The following is a 26,349-nucleotide window of genomic DNA, read 5'->3' as shown; positions in this document are numbered from 1 at the left end:
CACAAGGTCAAGTCAACATCTATTGATCAGGCATCTATTACACCGGGCAGCACTAACTGGACCCCATGGGTGGGGAGGGGAAGTCGGCATCAAAAATCAGTAAAAGACATTCGAAATAAAAACAAGACCTGGGGTTCAAGGCTTAGCACCAAAATAAAAGAAAGAGAGAGGGAGCGGGGAGAAAGAGAAGGAAGAAGAGGAGGAGGGGAAAGGAAAAGGACAAACAAGCCAGTTTAAAGGTAATCGGTGCAATGGAGCACAGTGGCACACTGCAAACATCCCAGCACAGGGGAGGCAAAGACGGGAGGGTGCTAGAGCCCAAGAGCTCAAAGCTGAGCTGGCAAAGCAAAGAGACCCTACCTCAGAGCAAACAAATACATCACAGGGGGCGACGTTCTCCAGCAGACATTTCTCCAAGGATTACTCACAGGTGGCCAATAGCAACGAGATGATGTTCAACACTGTTTGTCAGTGGGGAAATGCAAATCAAAGCCACAAAACCCCACTTCAGACACGACAGCGGCTAAAACAGAAACTAGAAACAGATTGAGAATTTAAATCCGCGGAGAAGTCAGAACCCCCACCCCCATGTTGCTGCTAGAAATATAAAGTGGCCCAGACACACTGAAAGACTTAGTGGCAGTTCCTCAAATGCTGAGGAACAGGGTTACCATATGACTCAGATGTCTACTTAGGAGAATTGGAGACATTCATACTAAACTGCGCTCGAATGCTCAAAGTGGTACTGCCGATAATAACCGAAAAGTGGGAACATCCCAGAGGGCTGTCAACCGACAAAGAGACAAGCAAAGCAGCGGTAATGGAACAGTACCACACCACGGGAAGGAATTAAATCCTGACACATGGTACAGCCTGTACCTTGGAAGCATTATGCAATGGAAGCGAGACACAAAAGACCACAGACTGCTGATTCTGTTGAAATGAGATGTCCAAAAAAACGAAAATACCAGCGGAAAGCAAAGTACTGATTAGAAGGGAAGAGGGGATATTTGGGGGGGGGTATGTTTGGGGATGGGGTAACAAGAGGTCTTCACAACTTGGATAATAGTGATGGCCACCGCACATTGCAGACAGACTCAAAGCCACTGGCCCGCACCCTTTCAGATGATGTAACTAGTGTGCTGCGGGTAGCTGAATGTATTTCTCCAGGAAAGAATTTTAAGGAAAAGAAAAACATGTGGCTAACACGTAAACAACATATTGATAAGAATTAAAAGTAAAAGAGTTAGAAATCAAACAAGCAAGAAGAAAATGGAGCGGAACACACAGCTCACATGCTGTCTGCGCGCATGGTAAGACAGAATGTAGTACAATGAGCTCTGCCTGGCTCCCCAGGAGGCACAGGCCACCCTGGAGACAGAGGCTTCATCTCCAGAGTAAGCACACGGCACGAGCAAAGGTGTCCAGAAGCTCCTGGAAATTCTTCCAGCTTTTGGGAAGAGCAAAAACAAAAGGCCATACCTACAGACCTGCGCTGCCCTCGGCCCGGGTCAGAGAGGGCTCTATTGTTTTGAGGATGACAGTTAGTGAAGAGTCTAACAACTGAGAATAAATGACTGTGGAGTGTGTGATCCTAAACAAGACTTGCACAACAGCTTCCGAGGACCAGGAGCCATCAGAGAGAAAGGGTGGGAAGACTGTAAGAGTGAGGGATAGAGACAATATGAAATCACAACTTCTGGATATGACACAACCATTGCAATAATAAAACACAGCATCTGTGACTAGCTGCACAAGACTCACACACACACACACACACACACACGTATGCACACGGGTCACACATACATACACACATGCACGTGCACACACACATGTATACATTCATGCACACATATGCACACACGCACAAACACACACATATGCATACAGCACACGCACTCATGCAGACACAAACACACACCATAGGAGCAGAAGGAGGAGTATTTGGGAAGAAGGAGAAGCCAGCGAGAATGGAATAAGAAAGGTAATGGTGGGGCTGGGGATTTAGCTCAGTGGTAGAGCGCTTACCTAGGAAGCGCAAGGCCCTGGGTTCGGTCCCCAGCTCCGAAAAAAAGAACAAAAAAAAAAAAAAAAAAAAAAAAGAAAGGTAATGGTGATTAATAAGGTCATAATGTATGTATGTACATGTATGTAATTGTCAAAAACACAATATTAAAAACACTGACCTGGCAAGATGGATCAGTAGTCAAAGGCCTTTGCTTCCAATCCCCATAACCTGAGTCCCATCCCCAGGACCCACACAGTAGGAGAGAACCAACACCTTCAAATTGTCCTCTGACCTCCACAACCATGGTCCACCCACACCCTGCACACATACACATGTCAGTTAACACATTTAATAAGTAAATAAACTACAACTAGCATCAAACAGTTCAAATATGTTAGTTCTCTTGATTCAACATGACAAGCAGTCCTGGCCTGGCACTTTAAGGCTGTTAGCTGGGAAATATGTGGCCTCTTCACTCAGTCCTGTGGGCTCAAGTTCCCAGAGCAAAGAGACTGAGAACCAAAGCACACAACACACAGCCATGCCTCTGAGGCTCTCCATGCACTCTGGCCAAAGTCAGTCAAATCACCAGGCCCAGAGTCAAGACGGAAAGAGAACACCCAAGGGCAGAAGAGAGAGTAAAAGGAAGACATTTTTTATTTCTTCAAATAAGGTAGCCTGGAGAAAAGCACGGGTCTGTTTTCTTGGTTTCACTCTGCCGTAGTTACAGTCTTCCTGAAGACGCATTTGCCTTTATCCACTACAGTCACGCCTGGCGTCAGCAGACACAGATGAAGAGGAGCCCTGGCAGATGAAGCTGGGGAGTGGCAGGCTGGGGGGGGGGGGGGAGTGCACATGCCACACACTGCATTCACCCACCCACAGGAAGGGGCATGGAACCTCTCTCTCTCTCTCTCTCTCTCTCTCTCTCTCTCTCTCTCTCTCTCTGGCTGGCCCACAAAATGGAATTCCCTTTGCTCCCGTTCACACGGGCAACAATTCTGCTCCACCCTGATAGTCAGAACTCAGACCTTTGATTGTTGAGCCTGGAACTTCCCAGGGTGCGGGGAAAGATGGCCATGTGCCCCATGAACCAGTGATCTTAGTTTTATGATAATGATTTATCAAAAGAAAAACTTCCCATTACTGAATAGCAAGGGGAAATTTGCTGATGAGGACAAACAGAAATGAAAACTGGTGCCTGGTATTTTCAATGGGGTTTGGCCAGGAATAACAAAAGCGTTCCCCACCAGGGCTACTTCAGATAGTAACAGTTGATAATGGTTCAGTTAGTAAAGCCTTGGTAAAGGTTTCCATGTTGGCTGAGCTAAGTACATTACTCTCTGATTAACTCAGAAAAAGCAATAAAACATTTAAAAAATAGGTAACAGGTAACATGACCTTTGTCTGGAGATATTAAGTGTTATCCCAATTTTACTCTTGACAAAAGTTGAATGAAAAGCAGTTTGAGGTTTCCTCCCTCCCTGTGTGACAGGAATGTAAGTCATACACTGATAATAATAATACAATAGTGTTGTTTAAACAACATGTCCATCAGTTGGGTAAAGGTTCACATGAGCCTTTCTGGGGGTCCAAGTCTATTATATGGCTGGCTGAATGAGTCATTATAACGGAAATGCGCAGTCTCAGAGAACCACAGACCCACAGTGGAAGCATTAGCACATTGCAACATCATCTGACTGATTGATTGACTAATTGACTGATTGATTGACTGACTGATTGACTAATTGATTGACTAATTGACTGGCTGACTGATTGATTGATTGACTAATTGATTGATTGACTGACTGACTGACTGACTGACTGACTGACTGACTGACTGACTGATTGATTGATTAACTGACTGACTGAGGTACCGGTGATTGAACCTCTGGCTAGATAAACCTTCCACTACTGAGACAAATGTGCTCAGGTCTTTCTTAAGGTTTTCTATTTCGAGACAGGGCTTCACTACGATGTCCAGGCTGACTCTGAACACACTGTGGCACCGTGAACATCAGCTCCTCTTGCATCAACCTCACAAGTAGGGATTACTGACCTGAGCCACCCAGCCTGGTTAAAAAAAAAATTCATCTGATTTAAACGCTGTTTCTTGATATCATTCCTCCTCACTAACACTGAGGTAGGATATCTCCAATTATTAGGGGTAAGAATCATAAGTCCCTGACAGGTATTCCTCTTACTATTATTTCTGACAAATCAGAAAGCTCTGGGGGTCTGGAAAGAGGGCTCAGGGGTCAAGAGCACTTCATGTTTTTATGAAGGACCCAGGTTCGATTCCCAGGTTCCACACGGTAGCTCACGACCACTCACAAGTCCAGTTTTACAGGAGCCAGGGCTTTCTTCTGACCTAGAAGGGCATTAGACACACAAGACACACATATGATATGTACATACATGCAGACAGAACTTTATACGCATAAAATAAAAAAGAAAGGCAAGCAAGGAAGACACTAGTATTTCAAACCAGTGAAACAAATTATTGAGGCCACGGAACAAAAGCTCTCAAGGTGATCCCTAACCTCCGACGAGGTTCCTCATCTCTCTGTGTGACCGCACTCACACACCTGGCACACAGTGGGCACTCCCACAGGGCTCACAAAGCGGGTGCTTAAGTAATAGGTGAGCATGCGCTTGTCCCCAACTGAAACACACTTCAACTTTGCAGCCTGGAACACTTGCTGCACACTTTTTGAAGTCTCTGAGTACATGTGTGATGGGTGTGCAGGATGTGTGTATGGGCGCAGGACACTATGCCACTGCACACATGTGGAGATCAGAGGACCACCTCAGGTGTTGGCCTGCACGTCTACCTTGTTTGAGACAGCCTTTCCTGATGCTTTGCTGCTATGCAGGCTAGCTGGTCCATGCACTTTTGGAGACTCTCCTGTCTCCCCTTCATCTGATCTGTGTGTGTGTGTGTGTGTGTGTGTGTGTGTGTGTGTGTTATCATGTTAGGATTTACATGGGTTCTAGGGATTTGAACTCAGATCCACACACTTTTACTGCAAGCACTCTTACCCACTGAGCCATCTCTTCAGTTCCTACTTGACACTTCATAAGTCCAGTTACACTGGCTTAAAAAACACAAAAAGGAAGTCGTAGCTCAACCGGAATTCCAGAATTCGTGCCTCTCCAGGATCCACTGAGTTGCAGGCTGCTGGCATCTAGTCTATGAATCAATGGGAATCTTTGCATTGCCGGATGCAATTGGTTCTTTAAATCAATCAGAAAAGGGAAATCAAGCCATGCTGGTCTAAGACCCTGCATGAGAAAGCAGCACATTCCCTTCCTAGCTCTGCCTGGGATCTGCCGAACTTGTAAACCACATCCAAATCTAAGGCATTGAGTTTACCAGCACCGGTCAGGGTCAGTAATCATCGAGAGACACCCTGAGAACCACCTACAGAGACGTCTCACTTAGGGTTACTAGGGTTGTGAACAGACACCATGACAAGGGTGACTTAGAAGAGAATCATTTAATTGGGAGCTTGCTTAGCGTTTCAGAGGGTTAGTGCACGATCGTTGTGGTAGATGGTGTTATGCCAGGCAGAGAGGCCCCACACTGAGGCAGGAGCTGAGAGGTTACATCTGAGGAGGGGAGGAGAGAGGTGGGGAGGGAGAGAGAGACAGGGAGACAGACAGAAGGGCAGGGAGAGGGTGAGAGATAGAGACAGAGCGATACAGCACAGCGGTGAGGTGTTTTTCCCCCGAGTTCTCAAACAAATGAACAAAATAGGAAAGGAAAAGTTTGTGAATGTCTATGTGAGCGTATCTGTGTGAGTGTGGGCTTAGGGCACACTGAGATTGCCCAGAAGGACCTCAGATTGACAGAAGAAACTGTTCAACAATGAACATACCCTTTCACTCCAAATTAGCCATAAAGTACATGGCAGAAATACACTTGAAGGTCAAACATCAAATAAAGTGTATTCTGAATGTTTAGCCCATCTTCTCTGGCATCTCACATGGTACCCTGTCTTCAGTACACCCCACCATCCTTTGAGTCATGCCCTAGCATGGTGTATCACTTACAACCCCTGAAGAAACCACCAATGCACTTCCAAGGTACCATTCGTGAAGAACAGGATTCTTTCCTGAGACTCTGCCTCCCCTCACGGGCTTCCTCCTCCAACTCCTCCCATTAGGCTATACTGTCTGTCACTCTACCAAGTCTGTGCCTGTCAGTCACGAAGAATGTTCATGTGACCAGACCCTGCTTCTTAATTCACATCCTACCGGCTGCATTCAACACATGTAGGGGCTCGGCCTTGCCTGGTCCCGTGACACTGACATTCACTCTATTTCTTTAGTCTTAGACACTGCAGCTTCTCAGCCTCTGTGCTGGTTTGAATGGGAATGGCCCCCACAGGCTCATATATTTGCATGCTTGGTCCTCAGCTGGTGGATTATATGAGATGGATTAGAAGGAATAGGAGAAGTAGTTCTGTTGGAAGAAGCATGATCTTGTTGGAGGAAGTGTGTTCAAAAGCCCATGTTAAGCACAGTGTCTGTCTGCCTCTGTCTCTGTCTGTCTCTGTCTGTCTCTGTCTCTGTCTCTCTGTGTCTCTCTGTTCTCTCCCCCTCTCTCTCCTGCATGCTGTCTACAGATCAAGAGGTAAGCACTCTCGGTTACTTCCCCAGCACCATGCCTACCTGTATGACGTCATGCTCATGCTCTCCACCACGATGATAATGGATTAACTCTCTGAAACTGTAAGGGGGGGGGAGTAATTAAATGCTTTCTATTATATTAGAGGAGTTGCCATGGGGTTGGGGATTTAGCTCAGTGGTAGAGTGCTTGCCTAGCAAGCACAAGGCCCTGGGTTCGGTCCTCAGCTCAAAAAAAAAAAAAAAAAAAATAGAGGAGTTGCCCCCACCATGGTGTTTCTTCACAGGAATAGAATATGGGCTATGACAGCATCTTTGCTGATTGCACTTTTCTGTTTTACTTCTTAAGCAGGAGTGCCAGACTCCCTCTGTGGTGTTCCCTTTATGGTTAGCCTCATGTCGTGCCATGGCTTCAAATATTGTCCCCAGTGATGCCTCTGAAATCTACTTGCTCAAGAACTTCATCGTCTACATCAACCACAACGTTCCACCTCATCTCAGTTCCTATCAGGTATCTCAGAACTCCAGGGACCCTGTCAAACCTGTCCTGCCCCCGGTCCTTGTCATCTGAGTAAACGCCTCAGTCTCCTTAGCTCAAAGCTGGGAGCTTCCTTTGATTCTCAACAACGTACACACTTGCTCAGCGTGCTCTCTGAACCATAAACACACAACACTTTCTGAGTCTACTGGACTCTCTCTTTCATTCTTCCCCATGAGCGTTCACACTCATGGCCATGATTTCTCATATTCTCCTCACACCTGAGTGCCCGCCTCTTGCCGACTCTCCACGCTGACTATGAAGACCCCCCAAACAACCTGCTGTGACAGACAGGATGGAAGCAAACTTAACCAAAGGTGCAATCTTAAGATGCATTCGCTTGTTGTACCTCCCTTCTTGGTCCTTTGCCACAGCCATTAAAAATGTGATTGAGAAGAAACCCAATCTGGGTTCCTAGAGAAGCGTCGTGGACTTATGGGAAAGAACAGCGCCATCCCACAGAGTCACCCTAAAGTAGCTGACATCCAGTCCTGCCCAACCCAACACAGTTAAGAACCCAGGCAGCATGGCGACACTACTACCTAACCCACAGCTGTCACAGGGACACAGGCTTAGTCAACAGAGCCTGGCTCAGAACAGGAGAACAATACAAACACCCGAGCAACAGTGGGCCGTGCTCGTATGCCGCTGAGTTTACGGGTTATGTCTTATACGGCATCACCGCGGTGGTAACTGATAAAACTATAACCACCATCATAATCTTATCAAAACTACTGCAATATCCCCAGTGAGTCTCACTACTTCCCTATCTCCTCGTAATAGTTTCTCCATTCACCAGTCAACACAATCTTCTAAAAGCATGAATCACGTCCATGTTGTCATCCCTGTTTATATGTTTCCACTAAAGGCCACTTTAACCTAGCCTACCTCCAACTCCAACTGTATTTAGTACCACACCCCCCACACTGACCCATCATAAGTACACTGTCCTTCTTGTTCTTCCAACAGAGAAATCCGTGGGCAGTACATGATGGTCCTTCCTCCCAAGAATGTTCCCTATCTATCTATCTATCTATCTATCTATCTATCTCTTCCCCTTTCTTCCCCCACCCCCATCTACTCCCTCTAATTTGACTGTTACTTTACATGTCACTTTCACAAAAAGGCATTGCTTTGACTACCTGCAATATTGACCAACAATTGACAGAACTATATTCACCTTGAGACAAGCCTCTAGCAGCACCTGTGAGGAAAGCTCTAGATTATGTTAAACTGAGGTGGGAAGACCCACTTTGTGGGCTATACCATCCCCCTGGCTGGAGCCCTGGGATGAGTAAGATGAATGCTAATGAGTTGAGTATCGGGATGCATCCTTGGGTCTCTGCCTCCTGACTGGGGATGCCAAGTGACCAGTGACCTCCAACTCCTGCCACCAGACCTTTCCTGCTGAGATGAGCTGGACTCTCAAACTGTGAGCTCTCAAACTGTGAGCCAACATAAACCCTTCCCTGTGTTGCTTTAGTCACAGCAACAAGAGAGGTAATTCATGCACTGCCACATCTAGCCTAGACAGACTAACCAGATACAAGACTAGCAGCACTAGTGGGAACTGAGAGCTGGCTCAGTGGTTAAGAACACTGGCTGCTCTTCCAGAGGTCCTTGGTTCAATCCCTAGCACTCACATGGTGACTCACAAGGATCTGGTGGAGTACCAGGCATTCATGTGGTACACACAAATACATGTAGCCAAGGTACCCATATGCATAAAATAAAATTAAATATTTAATAAACAAACAAGCAAAACAAAAAACTTATAACTGAAAAAAAATCCAGTCCCTTTTATTCTGCTTAATTTGCATTCTTAGATTATAGTTATCACTGTAACATTTTTCTTGATTCCGTGTCTTTTACTCTATCCTCTTGCAATTGGTTGTTAAGTTTCACGAGAACAATATCCAAGAATGGGCGTCCACCTCTAGATCCTCAGCTCCAAGAGTTCCTTTGCCTACTTAGGTACTCATAAGTGCTATGCAAGACCTCCTTGGCTAAGTTGTTCAGTTCAGATCCTTTTTTGAGAGAAGGTTGTGTTTTGCACGTTTTGTGTCCCTGGGTGCTTGTGTACTGTGTACACAGGTTTGTGCGTGTGTGCACAGTGTCTTTTTGTTTATTTGTATGGCTGATTTTGTTTCGTTGTATTGAGATCAATCTCATGAAGTGGCTCTGCCTAGCCTTGAACTTGAACTCTTAGCCTCCGGAGAGCCCAGATGACAGCTGTGTACAAGCACCTGGCTGAAAGTCAGTTTTCACAAAGGTGACAAGCTAAAATGGAAAGGAGAGAAGCACACGGACTCTGCCAGTTTGAACCTGAGAAAAACCATTTCCTGTTGCACAGAATGGGCTCAAAATAGCTAAAATAGAAGCATGGTTCTGCCCTTACAAGCTGTGTAAAATGGACACCGTACTCCCGCTCTGAACTTCCTTCCTCTTTATGAAACGAGGTAGTAATTACTACCTCACAGGACTGAGGTATTAGAGAAATGCATACAAAGTACTTGGCAAGGCACTTGGTCAAATCATTATTGGACAAGGGCAGCAATGGAGATCCTACACTATACTGATTAAACTGTCTCTGTCCACAGGGCCTCACTCAACCCATTAGGTCCACTTAAATGGATCCCCCACTCCCCACTTTTAAGCATTTCAAGTTGTCCCTTCTCACCAAGAACGCAACGAGCGTGGAACTTAGAACCCGTTGGGTTAGGTTCTAGCTCTTCTGCAACCAGCTGGGTCACAGTAGGCGAGTTACCAGCTTCCCAGACCTGAAAGTTCCCTTGCCGTTCGCTCTGGCCTTGCAGAGCAGGTGGGACAGGAAATACTCTGTGAGGAGGTGGAGAGTCTGATAAGGGCAGAGACACAAGGCCAGAGAGAAGGAGGGGCCCATAGACAATCAATCACTCCACAAGGCTCCATTCCACAGTACAATGGGAAGGTTTAAACAACCTTCACACAGGCTTTACCACTTCAAGCTTCTCACCACAGTAGGACATGTCAGATGACCACGTATGCTAACACCGGAGCAGGCTCTCATAGGAGGAGGGGCATGGGCTGCCAACGTTCTCTACTGCAGGGCACAGGGGCCAGCATGTTATAACCACGCACCTACAGTGTGCACTTCCTACGTGATTGTTGGATGGGGGAATGAACAAATAAATATATTAGGAGAACCCCGACTTAAACAACACCAAGCCTGCTTCTTGTGTGCATTTCTGAAAGGGTTTAATAGGTGACCTTGTTCTATGAATCACACCAGCTGCAGGGTTTCCCAACTTTATTTGGTCACAAAACTCATACTATTTCCCTTGAACCTTATTAACATGTCTCAGGGTTGTAGCATCCTATAAAACATGCTTTGAGAAACATCACAAGCTTATGTAGTGTAGGTCATTTTTACTCTCAGGAAGTAAGTTATCTAACTTTTAATGCACAAGGTAATTAGAGGGCTAAGAACTTTGATTCGTAGCTAGTACACAGATGCTGCCTCCTAGCTCCCCAGAACACCTGTAAGTCTCTCATCACCAGGCAGGGCCTCCCTCTCACCAAGCTCCTAAAGAGTAAGGCCCCAGCCTCATCCCCCCCACCCTGCTCCCAGCTCCCCCGTGGCCAAGTGAGTTCTGCAAACTTATTCACTAGCTTTCTCTACAGCACAGGTCTTAGCAAGAATGTCTTTAATCTGTTTCCCCTCACTAGTCCTCTTTTACAAAATCTCCAAGCAAGTTCTCATCCTGTCTTCACAACGCAATCTCACTCTTTCTCCTGTCTGACTCATTCCTTAATTGTAAATAAATACAATCATGCCTCATCAAACTGGGTTCTCTCTTCTCGTACCTTTAACATCCCAACAAGACTTTTTGTATTTCTGGGTTCCTGCTCAATCCCTTGGCTTTGCCTGGTCAGCTCCTCCACTCTTGACCTACCTATAGCAATCCTATTCACTTCTCAAGGTCTTGACTACAGGTTATCTCTAATGAAACCCCCCCTTTAACCACAATAAGGTTACATTACAGACCCCCTCCACAGGCAAGCAGCCATACCCCGTTGTGAATAAAAGTAAGCGGTACACATGAAGACAGGAAGCAGGGTTGGGAGAGAACAGAAGCCATCGAATCAGGGAGGATGACTAACAGGCCAGGAGGAGGAGGAGTGAGGAGGGTGTGTGCAACAATGGCTTGAACTCTGAAGGAGAAGGGCAGAAAGGGGTGCCCTGTGAATAGCAAAGGGAACCCTCCCAGAGAGCTGAGGAGAAGGGAGTGTTCGGGCTGTGTGGGAGAGTTGATTCACAATGGAACAATACAGTCGCTCTCGCTCTTGGAGGGCTGATGAAAGATGTGGGAAGGAAGCCAGCAGAAGGATGGAGCACAGAATCACAGCAGGAGTGAGAGATCACAGGCAAACAGCAGACCAGAACGGCTGAAAGTCAGGGCAAGTGGGGCTGAGAACAAGGCTTTGACCCAAATTGGCCAGGAGCCCAGAGAGTGTCTGTCTGGGGCCAGATGGGTTCTGTGCTCAGTAGCCTTTGATCAGCATTCAAAGAGTAGGATGCAGATCGCACTGGTAATTCCCCAGTGTCTACGAAGAACAGAGTTCTCTAATGTTCTACTCATGGCTCAATGTTCACCTCACCCATATCCATGTGTGTGGGCTGCCCCTTGGGAAGTGGGGGTGCGTGCTAGGGAATGGTTAGGTGTGGTATCTCCTTTCACTAGGGAAAGGAGTAACAACCTACAAGGAAAGTATGCAGTGTGATGGGACCCAAAGTCGGCTCAAAAACATCTGGGTCCCAAGGAGATAGCAAGATCCTAGAATGCCTGCTCTCACCCAGAGACAGAACATGGCCCTAGGGAAGCCAATGCTGCATTTTCAGAATTTTCGAGAGTTTTGTCAAGTGTCAATGCTGAGATTTAAGCAAACAACACAAGCATCCTGGCTCACATAAGCCTAAAGTCCTGGACACATGGCACACAGATGAACACCGAGCTTCAAAGGTGGCTGTCTCCATTCTCCCGACAGCTCAGTGCCTCTTCTCCCCATGTGACAATTCACTCTCCTAAGTCAGAGACAGCCTCCTTCCCTAAAGGGAGCCTGGGAGCCAGCCTGGATCAAGAACCAGCTCCTGAGCCATTCCCATGACCTGATGGAAGGATGCCTTAGATTGACCGGAGGTAAGTCACATGACCACCAGGGTTCCATCTATCCTACCCAAAACATGTGGACTCCAGTTCCCCAAAGGAAAGAAGTCTAGGTCGACAAACAGGAAGTCTACTATGGTGTGGCTCCTATTCCTAAGGACCCAGAGACCAAAGGCAGAGAAGCCCAACCCCAGTAATGGCAACACAGAAGAGCTTTGAAGTCAGGGGGCAAGCTATAAAGCTCCTCTGAGCCTCACTAGCTGTATGACCTCAGGTAAAATAATTCATTTCTCGATGCCTCAATTTTCTTATAAAAAATGGGGTATAATACCTGCGTCCTGGAGATGTTTACAAGGACTCGATGAAATGACATAAACAGCTCCGCATGATGCCTGCTACAAGCGACCAGGAGCCTGTCGCCATTATTAGATGCAACCATGATGACAATGAGTGTCATGAGACGACCTGGACCACAAGAAGGGTAAGCAGGGACTCCGTGAAGGGAAGCCATGTCAGCATTTACATCAGTCAGTCTAGGGTCAAAGATCATTAGAGCAACTCAGGACACAAGCCAGAGGCCCAGGAGTTAAAGCCAGGTAACAATTCCCATCAAGAAATGTGTTAAGCATCTGGGAATGCAATCACAAGACACATAGGACCTCAAAGTACAACGGTGTGAAGGGTAATACGCCTCCCGGCACACTTTCTGCAGAAGGAGGGGTTAACTAAAACTCCTTCCACACTTCTAGCCACTGACAGAGGGGAGGGGACCCTGGTAAGCATCGAAAGTGATGAAGATGATGCAATTGGGCTCACTCAGAAGACAGAGACTACAACTACTCATCCTCTCCCAAGAAATGCCTCTGCATAAGTTAGGAGGCAAAACACCGTCCCTTAAAATTGTCACCTCTTGTCCTCTCTAAACGCTGCTGTGGAAAGTAAGCAGTCCCACTCTAAGTCTCTGATGTGAAGGCCAGCCCATGATGTTGAAATAGCCCAACAACACCGCTTGGCAGCCTTAGACACAGGCAGGTAAACAAGATTGAATGAGGGAGGGATTAAAACTGAGTCATAGGCCTTGGGGGACAGGGACCTTTTCTCTGCATCCATGCTGCTGTCGACACTGCTGTCAACATGCCCGTTACTCAGCATACCTGCCTTCTCGGCACTGGGACGAGCGATATAAAATATCTTCCCGTGAACAACTCTGTAGTTTGCAAGGATATTTTACTACAAGCTGCCACACGTAAGACACTGCATCGAAGCACACTGCATTCTGTTGCACCGTGTTCATTATCTTGCATCGTTCCTAACTGCTTCTCATTAATAATTTCCTACACAGTTATATAAGAAAATGACAGTATTTTAAATATTGGGTTATACAGGGCATGTCACGAAAATTAATTTCACTTGCCTTTCCCTTTTCAATGCAGTTACCACAAGTCTCCCTCTGTAGAGGAAGGGCTAGAGGTCAAACCCAAGGCTTTGCATGCCTCAGGTGAGCATGCTACGGCTGAGCTGCAACCACAGCTGTCAGAATTGTTCTGTGAAGCATTCTTAGGACCCACACCGGGTCAAGCGTCTGAGGCGACAGCGGAAGAATCTGACAGCTTTCATTGTATTAGAAGCAGATCTTTGGGGGTTGGGGATTTAGCTCAGTGGTAGAGCACTTGCCTAGGAAGCGCAAGGCCCTGGGTTTGGTCCCCAGCTCCGGAAAAAAAGACCCTAGGCTTTGAACTCTGCTTGCTCGGTGAGAAAAGTCAATGGCAGGAGAAAAGCAAAAGCTGAAAGAGTAGGGCTCAGCAGAGCACAGGAGAGAAAGCTACAGGCTCAGACAACACTTACGAGGGTAACAGAACCTCACTGAGCCTGTCTGTTCCTGTATAAAATGCAAAGAGATAACCTTACTCAGGTGAGTTATTTAAGGAGCACAATGCAATGAGCCAAGTGTAGACTTTAGCATAGGACCCTGCACAGTGTATAGCCCCAGTAAAGCCTTGAAATGCTTCCTGTGGAGGAATAAGGAGCACTCAGGCGAGGGGTGTCTTCCTTAGGGTTTCTATTACTGTGACAAGATACCATGACCGAAAGCAAGTTGGGGAGGCAAGGATTTATTCGGCTTACACTTCCAGGCAGCAAACAATCCATCCCTGAAGGAAGACAGGGCCAAAATTCACACAGGGCAGAAACCTGGAAGCAGGAGCTGATGCAGAGGCCATGGAGAGGTGTGCTTACCCCGAGTGCTCCTCATGGCTTGCTCAGCCTGCTTTCTTATAGCTTCTAGGACCACCAGCCCAGGGATGGCCCCACCCGCAATAGGCTAGTGCCCCCCTGCAAACCCCTACCCCGTCCGATGACTAAGACTATGGAAGCGTTCTTTCAATTGAGGTTTCCTTCTCTCAGATAACTCTAGCTTATATCAAGTTAACATAAAACCATCTAGCACACAAGGCCTCCCTGAGTTAGCTGGCACAGTTTATGAGATGCTGGCCTCTCGTCATCTTGCTGATCTTTCTTTCTTTCTTTCTTTCTTTCTTTCTTTCTTTCTTTCTTTTTTCTTTTTTTCAGAGCTAGGGACCGAACCCAGGGCCTTGCGCTTGCTAGGCAAGCGCTCTACCACTGAGCTAAATCCCCAACCCCCTTGCTGATCTTTCTAAATAGAAGAGTGCGTTGGGAGTATTTTTCTGTCTTCTACTCCACAGTTAAACCGACTTCTGTGAAACCACTGATTTCAAGACGAATCAATGAAAACTTAGAAAAAACTGAGGGAAAATGAAGTATTATGGAGTTCCCTATCCCCAAGGGCTTGTGTTTTGAACACTTGGTTCCTGCCTAGTGGAACTATTTCGAAGGGTGGGAGCCTTTATGAGGTGGGGCTTCAGAAGCAAGTCACTAGGAGGGAGCCTTTGAAGGCTATGCTCACCTGTTTCCAGTCTAGCGCTCCCTCTCCTGTCTGTCACTGGGCTACAGCGTCACACCCCCAAAACCACAGGAGTGGCCATGATAGAAACAGTGAGTCCTATAAGAGACGGTGTCTTGCTGAGGATCAGGGGGGTAAATTTAACTCAGTGTCCACGGAATTTTCTCAGACTCATAGAACAACTGAAATATAAAACTCTCTCCCTCACTCCTTCTGCTGTGACGTTTACATTTCTGTTTATATTTCCTGTGTGTAATAAGGCTCTCTCCTTTTGCTATGATGGACTGAAAACTGTCTGAAACCATGAGCCAAAATAAACTTTTCTTCCCTTGTTTCTGTCGGGCACTTTCTTTGTCGTGGTGATATGACAGCATCCACCTCTTGTATACCATTATTTTAAAACGATCATCAGACGAGTTAGATCACACCTGTATCCTAAGAAGGGTCCCATACTTTATTACCTCAGCTCTCCTGAGTAGTCATTTTCTAAAAATGTCTCCCAACTCCCACTCCTTCCACATCACACCTTTGTGTAGAACGAGTTCCAAAATCACTTTGAAAGCGAAACTTCTTTCCCCTGAACGCCTTAACTTTCCACACATTCTTTAAGAAAACCTCCGAGGAACTCAAGCAATGGCTCAGCTGCCGAGAGCATTCACCGATCTGGAGGACCTGGGTTCGGTTCCCAGGACCCCTATCAGGTTCATAACTGTCTCTGACTCCAGTTCAGGAGATATGATGCCCTCTGGTCTCTGTGGGCACCCAGGTGCACATGGTATGCATAAATTCACACAGGCACGAGTACAAAAAATAATGAGCCTTTTTTAAAAGAGAAAAAAATTAATACACTTTTCAAGCATGACTTTTTTTTTCTAATGAAGGTGAAGGAATGAAGCGAAAACATAAAAGCAGAACCCCCCGAAAAGGTGGATGTGGTTAAAGCACATACATGTACTAAGCGAGCATACATGTACACACACTGGGATGGGGAGGGGGGATTTTATATTTAATTTGTTCTAACAAGTCTGAGAAAAATCCCATAGACATTATGTTAAATTTACCCTCTGCTCCCCAGCAAGATGTCATCCCCTCTAAGGCTCACTTTTCCTGTCTATAAAATGGGCATAATACAGGTGTTCTCTGCCAAACAGAGAAGCCACCTCATTGCTCATGGATGTATATAAAACACTGTCAGAATAGCTCAAAGGGGTTTTACAAGCATCGGCTGTGTACCTTTCTGAAGTGGGCTGTTAATTATGTGTCATTACACTTTGTTTAACAGATGGAAAGGCTGAGGCATGGGGACACAATTCCAGTTAATAGTTGACTTAGAAACGCAGTCGAGGCTTTAAACATGGGAACAAGATAGCAGGGAAGATGTCTGGGGAAGAAAGATCTAAGCAAGCATTCACTCCACCCTAGCTCCTTATGGTAAACATCTCTGCTGCCCCTGGTGGGCTGCAAGCATTACTGAGCAGGATTTAGTTGCCCAGTGGAGGAATAGGGGAACGGATGGGAAGCCTGTAGTTTGCCAAGTACCTCAGGTGCCTTCACAGGAAGATTGGTAGAGTGCAGAGGGCAAAGAGAGTTACAAAGTTACCATCGAAACCTCTCCAGCTTTTGTTAAGGACCCTTGGCGACCACCAAAAGTCTAAACAAACTGTATGCCCAAGAAGACCTAGTCCAGAGACAGCATGGACCTGTCACCTGCTACTGCTCCTCCCTCCCTCCAACCTCTCTCTTTTTTTGAGTCAGTGTCTCACCAGGTAGGCCGAACTATCCTAGAACTCCTTATGTAGACCAGGTTGGCCCCAACGCTCAGAGATCCTCTTAACTCTGCCTCCTAAACTCTGGGATTAAAGGTGTGCACAGCCACCAGGCGCAGCTCTGCCAGCTTCTTCTGACCTGGCCTGCAACCCAACAACTGCCTACATGGCCTCAAGCAATCTGGCTAAACCTAGTCTACCTACACACAGGTGGGGCTGTCAACCCCAGAGAGCCAAAGGGAGGAAAAGGGAAGGCTAATGTGAGGGTAAACATCTCGTGAGCCTCTCTTCCTGGTTATGAGTGTGCTCCTCGGTTAGTAGAAATTAGAAGCACTTCATCTCCAGCGTGGTGCTATGAAAAATGATCCCCAAAGGGGAAAAGAAAGCACAGTACCTATAGAAATCGTTTCTGGGGGCTGGGGATTTAGCTCAGTGGTAGAGCGCTTACCTAGGAAGCGCAAGGCCCTGGGTTCGGTCCCCAGCTCCGAAAAAAAAGAACCAAAAAAAAAAAAAAAAAAAGAAATCGTTTCTGTGTGGGAATGATAGAAACGAAATGAAAGATCCAATCCAATTTTGGTTCTGCCCATGTGGAAATGTCACAGGTCGTGTCTGAAACCTAATACTGGAGACCACATGAGGAAGCATGGGCTCTCTAAGGAAACAGTACCAGACTCCTGGTTAGAAGTCAGCGAAGGATAAAGGGGAAGAGGTAAAGCCGCTGACCACCCAGTTGGGTTAGAAGGGAGTGAGACATCTAACAGGAGCCTGCACCTTACACAGTGAACGGGGATCTCAGGCCTGCGACTGTGATACTCAGTAGCTAAGCATGTCAAAGGCATTTAACCTCGGGAGGGAAGAATCTAGTTATCAGAGGAAAATGCATACATGAAATCAAAGGTCTCCCTCCTTCACCATAAACCATCTATGCACACGTACTTCCCTCCCTCTCGAGTTGTTGGCTTTACCACAGAGGCCAAGGCAACGTCTGACACTACGCTAAGGAAAAGCATACATGGGAAATATAAACAATAACAGTGCATTTCCATGAAGAATATTTCTAACTAATATGAGAAACAACACACCGGGAAGAAGGCAAATATTCCGTCTATACGGCCAAAGCAAAACCGAAGTCAGGGGTATAGCAAACTTCCACACTGGACAGCATAGTTAACTGTGACAAAATCTCTCTTAACTGCAAAGTGTCTACAGTTGTCTGGGAAAAGTCGTCTGAGGGTTTTAGTACTGAGCTTCCTCGAGAAGCGTGCATAAGATCTAGCTGAGAAACCCAAACCAGTTCCTGTGAACTGCACAAGCTTGAGAAGAAAACAATACATGTGCAAACGGAGCGTTGACGGCTTCAGTCTCAGGCATGCGACTCAGTTGTGTATGAGGTAACCTCAGCTACACTGGGTGAGTTCCAGCCCAGTGTGTGCTTAGGAAAGCCATGGCTCTCTCTGGGGGGAAAAAAGAAGTTTGGTGTTATGATGCAAATCCCAGCGCTTGAGAGACAGAGGCAGAAGGAGCTCCATGAGTTCGAGGCCAGCCTACTCTACATAGTGAGTTCCAGGATAACCAGGGCTACAAAGAGAGACCCTGTCGCAAAACAAAACAAAAAATAGGTGACAGTTTGGTGGACAGACGTACAGATGTTAAGACACATAGATAATACGCACATATACATTCCCTTTGGGAAAAAGGCCCAGTAGACATGGTGAAATTCACCTGTAGACACCTATAATTTCAACAGTGTTCCTAAGTTAAAATAAAAGAATCATAAGTTCAGGGGCTGGAGCGATGGCTCAGTGGTCAAGAGCACTGACTGCTCTTCCAGAGGTCCTGAGTTCAATTCCCAGCAACCACATGGTGGCTCACAACCATCTGTAATGGGATCTGATGTGCTCTTCTGGTGTGTCTGAAGACAGCTATGGTGTACTCATATATAATAAATAAATAAATCTTTAAAAAAAAAAAGAATCACAAGTTCAAGACCAACTTGGACTACATACAGAGGCCAATCATGATGATAAAGTGATGATGATGATGATGATGATGATGGTGGTGGTGGTGGTGATGATGATGATAATGATGATGATGATGGTGGTGGTGGTGGTGGTGGTGATGATGATAATGATGGTGGTGGTGGTGGATAGACCAATGTGTGTATAGGCTTCTCTCAGCCAAGCACTCATTCATGTAGGCACCCACTCCGGAACAGTAACATGGCTCTTTGCTAATATCTGTCCTTTTCTCTCTGCCACCCCAGTCTCCTCAGCACTAGCTAGTTTGCAGCCATGCCCACTGCTATCGTGCCTCCTCTTCCCTTGGCCATACGTGCACCTGCCACCTAAGAGTACAGAGCTCCGCCCAGCCTGCATGTGAAATGACAGGGAAGAATGCTCTTCCTGCTTCGTGGAGGCTGATGCCTGGGGGCATTCCTCTGTGTGTCACTACGGAGAACGCTGATGCCATGAGGCTCTTGGAAGAAAATGCTGGAGGTCATGATTCAAGAAAGGAGACTTAGGCACAGTGACTCAGCTGGTAAACTGGGCCGGGAAAGTTGCTATGGGCAGGGTAAGTCAGTATCCCTGTTCAGCCAGCCAGAAACAGGAACTTGGTACACATTCCAAGAAGGGCACACACTTGAGAGCAGGAAGTAAGGATTCTGGGAAGGCAGCTGGCCTCCAGAGAAATGGTGTTTGTTCCTGAGGCCACATAGCCACCAACAACCATCCTTCAAATTGAGATGTTAGACACATGGAGAAGCTGAGCTTTACTGGTAGGTAAGACATATAGTGGCCCAAGTGACAGTCTTCAAAGACAACCTGGAGTGGAGAAATAGGACCACGACCCAAACACCCTTAAGCTGCCTACAGGTTTATACACAGACTTGGCTTCCTGCAACAACTCTGCTCAATTAGTGGTGGACTAGGGAGAACTGAAGGCATTCCGAGGCTGGACCAGTGAGACTCTCTGGACCAGGTTGGTTAGAAAACATGTACTGTGGTACAAGCAGAGAGACTGAAAGCACATCACCCAGACCTTGCCACTGGAGCCTGGGTAGAGGCTGCTGTGGGAGTCTACATTCCTACACTAAAGGCAGGAGGAGCAAAAGTGTCCACAGTCTTCTCCAGCTGAAATCCCAGGAAACGAAATGACATAGTATTTATTTTCCTTTGATCAGCAAAGACAGAGAGAAGAGGAGCTAACACTAGATGCAGTTGTGGGTGTGAAGACAACGATGAGATGTTCTTAGAGGACAGAGCTACAAAGCGAGGGGATTAACTAGGTCTCTTTAGAAAGCTGGATTCAGTGAGGATGAGGCAGAGAGTATCTAATGTGTTCAAGGCTCTGGGTTCACTCCCCAACAAACGCTACAAGAGAAAAGTCAGGGGACCTTCCAACATCCTTTCAGCCACTTGAAGAAGTTAAGTGACTGCCCTGAACTTCTTCCTTCCAGTCAAGCTTGGACAAACAGCATGAAAGGGTTCTGAGCCTCTGTGCCGACCAGCCTATAGATGACCAGTGGCCAGGCACTTCTTCAGCCCTCTCTGATCACTCTCACCAGATCAGCAATGATATCAGAGATCACTTGGCTGGATCAGCCGAAGATGAAGCGAAGGTCAACAAGTCCATCCACATCTTCAGCTTATGAACTGCCCCCCAACCCCCAAATTAGAGCAGGTAGCCAGGCCAGAAGGAACACTTCCAACACACTGCCCTTCTCCACACCCAGGTGGGGGCAGGGGGAGGACGCGCACTTCTAGCCAAAAAAACCCAGTAGTTTCCCCAGAGAGATAAGACCCTGGAACCAAAAGATAAAAAAACAAGAAGTACATACACACGAAACCACACACACATAATATACATACACAAAAAAATATGCATATGTATGTACTTAGAGAACAAAAGAGACAGAGCACTTTTAAATTAAAAATGCTAAAAACATGGTTAGAACCAGATATGGTGACACACCTGTGACCCCAGCACGGGTGAAGTTGAAGCAGAAGGAAAGAGTCCTGTAAGGCAGCCTAAGCTACACAGTGAACTCTAGGCTGGCATGAACTGCACAGCAAGAACCTGTCTCAGTAACAATACCAATAATAATAATAATAATAATAATAATAATAATAATAATAATAATAATAATAATAATGCTAAAGACATCGGGAAAACCCCAATGTTAAACTTGGGTACTACTAATATTGAGAAAAACCTTCCTAAAAGACTTGGGAAATAGCAAGACAGAAATTATGAAAGGCACAAAATGAGAGGATTGATCCAAAATACCTAACATCTAGACAACAAATTCCTTAAAGAAACGTTACAGAAAAAATAGGACAAAAACACCAATGAAGTAACTCAAGAAAATTACCCTGAACTAAAAGGTGTAAACATGCCAAAGCCCCGCACACTGAGAAGAACCAAGAAACAGCAGCGCACAGCGTCAGGAACCTTAGAGGTTGTGGGAACGAAGAGAATAGCTCATAAGCTCACAGAAGGGATGCGGGCTCCACACCAGCTGCACGCAGAGATTAAGAAGCCCAAAGTTCATAACCTGGAAGATACTGAAACAATGCCTTTGGAATTTCTATCCTAGGATTCCACACTCAGCCCATCTACAAATTTTGAGGGGAAAATAGATAACTTCAGTTATTCTTGGTCTTAGGGAGACTGACATCCCGTGCATCCCTGTCCAGGAAGCTTCGAGGAGACCACCGAAATAGAGGAAGCTACGTGAATACCAGGAGATCGAACACAGGAAAGAGATGGTGGGGATTGACAGAGCAGCCTCTGGGTGACAGTTGCATGCCATAAATAAAAGCCCACCTCTCCAAGAGTACGGCAAACCAAGAGGGTCAGGTTCAGCTTCCTGGGGCAAATAAAGGAAACCGAAAACCTGACTCCTTTAAGAAAAGGCTTGGAAAATCGCTCAAGAGTCACAGATTAAATTAATGAGAAGTATATATATATATATATATACACAGAGAGAGAGAGAGGCGTGTCAAACAATTATTAATTCCAGGAACACAAAATTGTGCTTAGCTTAGCTGTGAATATTGACCTTGCCATAAATATTGTGGCTTATCTTGATCTAGCCATTTCTGAGCTCAAAATTCTGTGCCTGCATATGTTTACAATTGTTTGCTCCTTCTGTTTCCCCAGTAGCACCCTGTTTGTGGGGTTTTGGTTGCTGCTGCTGTTGTTGCTGTTTTAATTCCTTCCTTCCTTTTTTTTTTTCCCCCTTTAAACTGGAAATGTAATTTTCAACCTCTGTTTCATGGTAGCTTGGGTCACCTGAGCTCCGAGCGGTCTAATGTGCAGAAGAAATTAATAGTTATAATCCGACCCAAGGAAGGACTGGCTGACCCAGGCATGGATTAAAAGGCAGGCCTAGGAGGAGACTGGTGTGGAGGTACAGAAAACTTCTACACCCTCTTCTCTAGGTGTCTGTTTTTTACCAACAAATCTCTTCTAGTAGCATAATTACACGGAGTAAGATCATTTTCCCGCTGCCCGTGATCGGAAGTTAACTTCATTCCCTTCTTACGGACTTGGACGCCCCACTTAGGACCTTAATCCGAACAAAATGGCTGCCTCCCAAAACTCTCGCTATGAATTCAACTTCAAAGACTCTGCATCACCCGCTGTTCACTGGACAAGGTGAGAGCTTCGTAAGGGCTCTGAGCAGGGACAATGTCCACAGACACTGGGAATCGGCAGAGGAGCCATGAGCAAGCGGAGTTATCAATGCCCTTAATGATCTGTAGACAACAAGTCATCTTCCTCAGATGGGAGTGGAGACCCGGGGAGGGGTGAAGCAAATGCCAAAATCTAGTAGAACGGGTGCAGGGCTAGGAAGAGAGGCACCAACCAGGCCAGCCTGGAGAACCTGTAGGCAGAGGTGTGGTTAGAGGCCCTGGGTGCCTGGGGGAAGGCAAGGAGGCCAGGCATTCTTCAAGAATACAAATGGGCCAGTAATTATCCAGTCTCTCCATCCTCCTTTCCGGATCAGCTGTTGGGAGGGACGTTACCATCCACTGAGCGTCACAGGTTTGATAAAATGTAGCCTCTGCCCTGCTTTGTAAACAAGACCACCTTGATGTAAGGAAAGCAAGGAAACCCTGGCAATGCTAAACCATGCATTCATACCCTAGATGCTTTACTGTTTAGGAAGAGAGGAAAGGGAATGGAGAAACGGCTCTTCCAGAGGTCCTGAGTTCAATTCCCAGCAACCACATGGTGGCTCACAACCCTCTGTAATGGGATCTGATGCTCTCTTCTGGTGTGTCTGAACGCAGCTACAGTGTACTCATACATAAAGTATAATAAACAATCCTTTAAAAAAAAAAAAGAGGGCTGGAGAGATGGCTCAGTGGTTAAGTTCACTGACTGCTCTTCCAGAGGTCCTGAGTTCAAATCCCAGCAACCACATGGTGGTTCACAACCATCTATAATGAGATCTGATGCCCTCTTCTGGTGTGTCTGAGGACAGCTACAGTGTACTCAAATACAAAATAAATAAATAAATCTTTAAAAGCTCTTCTTTAAAAAAAAAGAAAGAAAGAAAGAAAAAGAGAAAAATTCTAGGCCACAGATCCATGTAGGGCAAAGGTATTGCCAGCTAGAGCTCAGCATTGATTTGTGTGTGTTTACAATAATTGTCCCACACAGTTCCACAAAGCCAAAGGCACACACCCTTGTGGGAAGAATGAGGGTGATTAACATAGGCACTCTACAGAAAGCACCCAGCGATGACAAGGATAGGAATAGTGACCAGATTAATAAGTGTACGGCGAAAAGATAAGCCTTTCTTAAACAATGAAAATATAACTGAACAAACGTGTAAGCCACAGCTCCCCAACCCCCAACCCCCCCACCCCCCAGTAAATATCAAGCAGTTCCTTATTTTGAGTCTTGCAGACCACAGAGCTACCAGTGTTGTTCACTCAACTATTAAACCCCGGGTCTTACTTAGGAGACTTGCTGATAAGTTGATGCTTCCTCCTAACACTCCCCGACTCTGTAAAAGAGAATAATCTAGACGGGAATAGGTTGTCAGAGTTTCCTAAGAGGAAAATGGCCACTCACTGGAAAAATGTAAGGCATCTGCTTAAAGCATACTATTCTGGACAGGCTTCAAACCCACTTAACTAAGCCAGCCACCCTGTCGTCCCAATCTAACACTGAGATCAACTCTTCTAAATCAAATAGTCCAGTTTCCAAAGATCAACCCGAGGTGGGACCTGGTACACAGAAACATATCAGTCATTCGCCAACGACAGGAAAAAAGTTAAGAAATGTATAATCCAGGGAAAATTGCACCTTCTTGGGACAAGGTCCACTTAGTTTTTCCCACATTGATTCTTCAAACCCCTGTTTATCAAGATCCAGATACCACTTTCCAGAAGGGAAAAATAACTAAAGAAATAAGTGCACCTGCTCGGCGCACAAGCAACTGTGGACCATCTTCCTGGATTCTAATTTTACCGCGGCACAGGCAGAGAGGAGAAAGGCCTCCCTGCCGCTCGACTGGGAAGGGAACTCAGGCGAAAGTGCTCTCGGCTTAGATCCCAAGTCCAAAAGGGCTCAGATCTGCAGCCACCAGGGAAGGCGCGGCCATCAGGGGAGCGCACCTGTCCCCTCTTCCTGGCCCAAGGGGGACGGGCCTCTGACCTGACGCTCCCACCTCCATGTGAAGGGTAGAAAAATCCTGCCTAATCCCACTAAGATCAATCTCCGGCAGGTGGAGGCCACCTCCGTGAGCGCGCACCCCTCTGATCCTCCTGGCCGAGAGTCCCTGGGTTCTTACCTTGACCGAGCGCGTGCTGACACAGGACAGGAGACAGCGCGGGCCAAACTGCGGAGCCTGGAGTTTGGCAAGCGCTGACCAAGCCCATCGTCACGCCCACTGCCTAGCTCCTCCCTGGCCCCGCCCCCTCACCGCACCGCCCCTGCCCTCCGCTGCCCACAGCCGCCAGTTCCCACCTTCCTTCCGCGATTTCAAAGTCAAAGACTGGTGCCCGAGCTCGCCGTCCTGCCGCCGAAGTTCCAGAGAGCGCCTGTTATCCACACAGACGCGGCGTGGGGTCTCTCTAAGTCCGGACTTCCCATCCTAAGAGAACCGTCCAGAGAAATGCTCTTTCGTCTCCGGCTCGGAGAGCCGGTAGCAGTGACACCTGTGGGTGGCTGAGAGCCCTGTGGGAACAGGGAACCGACCTCCACTTCCGCTTGGCCCCCACCCCCGCCCCCCGCGGGCAAACCGGATGATGATGTGCCTTGCGGTGATAAAAGAACGGGTCATTTGACTGACAGGCCTGAAGCATCAGAGCCTAGCGTAGGGTCACTTATATTATTAGTGTTGATACACTAGTAATGAAAACAATCTTGAAGTTACTGACTTTAAATCCCGTGAAGTTCTTAGACACAGGGAAAGAACGCACCTATTGTCATCTAGCTAGCTAGCTACCTGAGAAGCTGGCCTTGAAAGACTGGGGCTGTAGTGATACGATATTTGCTTAACATGCACAAGGCCCTGGTTTGATCCCTACCTTCAAGTCTAAGTTGTCTTTGATGGTAGTTGTGACTTTTAGTCACTATTACCCATCCTGTACTCTCAGACAAGCATGGCGACCCACATATTTAATTCCAACAGTTGAGAGTCAAAGTCAAGCCCATTCCTATGCACTTTTTAAAAGATCTATTTATTTTATGTATGAGTACACTGTCACTGTCTTCAGTTACACCAGAAGAGGGCATCAGATCTCATTTACAGATGGTTGTGAGCCACCATGTGGTTGCTGGAAATTGAACTCAGGACCTCTGGAAGAGCAGTCAGTGCTCTTAACCACTGAGGCATCTCTCCATTTATGGTCAGCCTGGTCTACATAAGTGGTTCTAGGCCAGCCACGGCAGGGATATGAGGACCTCTCAGAGGAAGAGAGACACAGGATGGGACTGTATTGTTCATGTATAGTCCCTGGAAATAAAAGACTGAGCTCTGTCCCCCAAAAGCCTTTGGGATGGAGAAATTAATTTGTAAAATGTTCACTACGAAAGTGCAGATTGATTAGGTGGAACCCATATTTTTAAAAAAATGGAAGAAAGAAAGAAAGAAAGAAAGAAAGAAAGAAAGAAAGAAAGGAAGGAAGAAAGAAAGAAAGGAAGACAGACAGATAGAAAGTTGTTTCCTACCTGGACTCCAGAGCTGGAGGCAGAAACAAAAACATAGCTGGACATTTGCTGGCCAGCCAGTGTACCCCAACAGGCCAGCTCCAGGTTCTAGGAGAGACTATCTCAAATACTATGGTAGGGAGCAATTGAGAAAGACACTTAAC

At 46.5% G+C, this 26,349-nt stretch overlaps 1 protein-coding gene across 6 annotated transcripts in view; it reads right to left on the bottom strand.

Annotated features, from left to right (window-relative positions):
- The window catches only part of Tec (tec protein tyrosine kinase), a 109,007-nt gene extending 83,816 nt beyond the window's left edge, over window positions 1–25,191 (bottom strand). Inside the window, exon 1 of one of the 6 annotated variants that reach the window (XM_063273685.1) lies at window positions 25,001–25,191. The gene's annotated coding sequence lies outside the window, so the exon portion shown is untranslated. 6 annotated transcript variants of the gene reach the window in all.
- Window positions 25,192–26,349: the final 1,158 nt, after the last annotated feature.

Source organism: Rattus norvegicus, chromosome 14, assembly GCF_036323735.1.
Source record: "Rattus norvegicus strain BN/NHsdMcwi chromosome 14, GRCr8, whole genome shotgun sequence".
Classification (NCBI taxonomy): Eukaryota; Metazoa; Chordata; class Mammalia; order Rodentia; family Muridae; genus Rattus; species Rattus norvegicus.
The sequence above is the reverse complement of the archived record's forward strand: the minus strand, read 5'-3'. Positions and strand labels throughout refer to the sequence as shown.